We start from the raw sequence: 4,279 nt of genomic DNA, 5'->3' as shown, positions 1-4,279 counted from the left end.
GATATGCTCTCAAATAAATAGAGTAAATTTCTTTGGTAATTGTAATTTAATAAGTTTACTTAAACATGAGGTGGCTAGTCAATGTGGTTATAGTCAATTTTAAGGAGTTTGTAAAACATCTGCCAAACTGAAAATGTTTAAATAGTTCTAGTTCTAGAAGTCATTGTTAACTAAAAAAACTTAAGATTGGTATTGGTAGCAGAAATAAGTTAATGATAATAAAACCTGTCTGAAGGCCACTGCAAAGTACACATTTAAGTAAATGGTAATAAAAAGTTATCTTGATTCTATTAGAAATATTCTGTTTTCATTTTAACAATGAAAAATAATTTTTTTCCCTCTATTACTAAAGTAAAGTACCTACTGTTATCTTCATGGTAAAATTGTGTAAGTAAACAGTCATTTAATATATGATATGTTGCATTAAATTGTTTAAAATATATATATAAAAACAAGGAATAAATTTTAACCTTATCAAACTCTTTTGTGCTTTCAAACCAGGCCCTGTATACATTGCATTTTGCCTCTCCATGTGAGTTATTGGCTAGGCTGGTTACTGATCCCTCAATTAAAAATATTTGCTATATCAGCCTCTGGTTCTGCTCCTGAAGTCAATGGAAACTACATTGCAGTTTCAAGCTCCTGCAGCAGCCAATGATGACTCGGTACAGCCAAGTGTACAATGGACATCGCCTCCAGGATGGCACTGTTCCATGGTCCCAGAGAGCACTATGCACCAGGCTAGTAGAATACTGGAAAATCTCTCTAAGATGAAGGATGCTGCGACTTGCTCACTGCATTGAAGAACATGCTAAGTGGAGCCATGGTACCAGGATACTGTAAGTGAAACTTAAACACAATTGGCATTATGGCCTGCTCTCATGGAGAGATGACATGTAAAGTATTACAAACCTGAAACTCAAAACTAATAATTGCAACTCTGAATCCTTATGCATTAAGTAATACATTAGTTAATATTAAGTGCTGTACTTTTATCCTGTACTAAATATATGCCTAATAATTATAACATTATCTTTTCTATTTTGGATCAAGAGCAGAAGTATATTAGACATGTTAAATTCCTGGTAAAATCATTTTCTAAACAGTTAAAAACATGTCTATAGAATAAGGTGGCAGTCTCAGCCAGTCTCAGTCAACTTCTATATTCTACTGTACTCTGCTGTGTAGCAAAGGTGAGGCTTGCTTGCTGATGGTGAGTCACCTATTGAACAAGTCAAAATTGCTAGAAATTGTACAATTGAAACTAAGGTGTAAAAAAAAAAACCTTTATACCTTTATTCTGTAGTTCTGATCACTCTCACAGGTGAAAACGAAGAGAATTTCCAACTTAGTGTTCTAATCCTGAGTGAAGCCAGTTGCCCAAGGAGTGCCAGTTCACCAGGAGCATCTGACAAAGTGAATGAGTGCCAATCATTGAACAGTTTGGAATGTGTCTTCAGACAAAGCTAAGTGTCTGTTGCAATTTCTCTCTGAAGATGAATAACTTAAAAAAATATATATGCTGTTCCCACCAGCTTTTAGGAGTGCCATCTTTATAGGCACCTAACCTTGTCTACCTCTGCAATCCAATGTCCTCTTTTAAAAATGGGTATTAAGTTTGTTTCTTTCAGAGTGAACATCTTATTAACCATATGAAAACTTCATCCAACTTTGTACAGAATGCCAGATCCATCTTCCTCCAGTTAAAATAAATTAAGAGTTTTACACCTTATTAGGCAATGACTACAGCCCATGGCCAGCAGGAAGCAGTTACAGAAAAGAGATCATCTCCCTTCAGCACCCCTTTTAAATTAAAGGTGTAAACTCTTCAAGGGTAAAATAAAATTAATAGATGGATCTGGAACCTGACTGGAAATCCACTTGAGCACCAGTGGCCACAGGATGACTGCAGGAGGCCCCTGCCCCAGGATTCTGCTGTCCAGAATGAAAACTTCTAAACTTTTAAAAACAGTCCTGGATGCTACCCTAAAGATTGATAAATAATCAATCAAAACAACAAACAGCCATCCACCTCATAGCTCCAACAATAATTATGCCAAAGCTTAGCAAGTTAAACTTTGGCAAAGAGGGGAAATGATGTGGGCTATGGGTGGCAGGCTCTTTGTCTCTTCAGAGATAACCTAAACTATCTGTGACTTGTGGGTGTGGGATGATAAAAGGTTGCAGTCCTGTCCTTGGTGAGCAGGAAACAGTTTAACAATGCAAGGTCTATAAACATTAAGTATTCAGGGGAAATGCAAACAAAATATGTTAAAAGCTTATCTAGAATGTCTGCTAGCAAAGGTATTTTCCCAGATTTGCAGGCAGGAAGGAGGTGCCTGCACCAGACTCTGAGGAAGGAGATGTAACCAAGCACCTAGAGGCCCCAGAGCCAGCTAATGTCTGAACCAGCCAAGCTGCTACCACTGTGACCCATGGCACCCACCAAGGACTCTCAAGAGGACTAGGACACTTCCACTGAGAATATAGATAAGTCCAACCACAACCCCCCATTTGAGCTGATTGTCTATCTTCCTGAACAAGAAATCAAAGCACTGGAGGAAGATTAAGAAGAACTTTTTAAAATGTGGGCAAAGTTTTTCTGATTTGCTTCAGAAAGTGACCTCCCTAAGTGGAAGGAGCATGACATGGTGATGTCAAGTTCCTGAAGCACAAGAAGGGGACCATCCACTTTCTCATGCACAGAGACAAGATGCTGAAGGTCTGCACCAACCACGACATCACACCGCTGAAGCCAAACATGGATAGTGAGCAGGCCTGGGTCTGAAATGCTCATGCTGACTTTGCCAATGAGTGCCCCAAACCTGAGCTGCTGGCCATCTGGTTCCTCAGTGATAAAAATGCACAGAAATTCAAAAAGAAATTTGAGTAATGCAGGAAAGAGACTGAGGAGTGAGAAAAGAGAGACCAGGGCAAAAATGATAATGCCAAAAAGCATTATCTGAGAAGCTGGAAGCTCCTTTGGTAAAGGAGGAGATCCAGGAGGCCCCTGGCAACAAGGAGTCTGAAAAGGAGGAGACCAAGGAAAAAATTAAAAAGCCCCATTGCCCCAAAGGCTGTTAGCTAGAGGAATTAATCTCTAATCACCTAATGGCCTTTTGATGGCTGGTTTAACTGGAAAACTCTAATATTGAAACTTAGCCTTGTATTATTGGTTGCCTCAGTGTTACCTCCTGAGAATCTCCTTGTGCTAAAATATGGCCATTCTCTAAGCTGAACTCTGCATATAAAGGCACGAGTTTCCACCCCAGCATGCAACATGACTCCTGGGGATGAATGTCCCTAGCCCCAAGGGATCACTACCAAACAAAACTTACAATGCAACTGGAGAAAGACCTTGAACAAAAGGTGGAAAAGGTAATGACAAATGAGTTTATATGGCTAAGAGACTTCAAAATGAGTCAGGTGGTCATTTCAGGGGTAAGACTTATGCACATCTCAGCATGACTGCATTGACTGCAAAAGAAAATAATACTGCAAATAAATGGGGCTCCTGAGGTCTCTGGAGACATCCAGACATCAGGGCCAATAGCTCAGGAGTTTGGTGACTTGCCAGTGGGCCCTTCTTTGGAATTTATGTTTCCCAGTATGACAGAGTTGGACTCAGTTATGGTTTCCCTACACAGGGCCCTTCTGCCCCTTCTGTTTGGAACTATAATTAGTACTAGAGGTGATAGGTGAACATCCAGTACACTTAAATCGTTGGGCTGTCCATGTGCCAGCTGAGTCTGGAGTCTCAATGAAGTTGCAAAACCTACTTTCCAGTTCATTGGACTCATCCAGGACAACAAATAAGGAGGTGATGATGGAGAATGACCACCCTGAGGAACCAAGATGTCTACAACTGCAAGCAAGATAGTTCCATATGTCTGCCCCAAGGGATCAAATCCCACTCTCAGTTAGAGGTGGAGTGAGCATCACCACCCCAGAATCCTCAAGATTGAGAAATGAACTATAAACTAAAGTAGATTTACTGGTATTCTTCTATAGACTTGTGATTCTAGCTGTGGAAGAACTTATTCATGTGGAGGCGGCAGGGAGAGGGAAAAACATGTGTAATATGGAGGCATTTTTTGGGACTCGTGAATTGTCCTGAATGACATGGCAATGACTGAAATAGGCCATTGTACATCTCAACATAATCTAAAAAAAATTGTGTGGAAGAGAATGCAAACTAAAATGTAAATTATAATCCATGCTTAGTGACAATGCCCCAAAATGTGTTCATCAGTGGGATGAATCTGTCACACTAATGAAG

At 39.8% G+C, this 4,279-nt stretch overlaps 1 pseudogene; it reads left to right on the top strand.

The window, feature by feature from the left end:
- Positions 1-2,435: 2,435 nt before the first annotated feature.
- LOC131276390 (ran-specific GTPase-activating protein pseudogene) lies at positions 2,436-3,084 on the top strand (annotated as a pseudogene).
- The last annotated feature ends 1,195 nt before the right edge of the window (positions 3,085-4,279 follow it).

This window comes from Dasypus novemcinctus, chromosome 28 (genome assembly GCF_030445035.2).
Source record: "Dasypus novemcinctus isolate mDasNov1 chromosome 28, mDasNov1.1.hap2, whole genome shotgun sequence".
NCBI lineage: Eukaryota > Metazoa > Chordata > Mammalia > Cingulata > Dasypodidae > Dasypus > Dasypus novemcinctus.
Note: the sequence above shows the minus strand (reverse complement) of the source record. Positions and strands in the feature narration are given on the sequence as shown.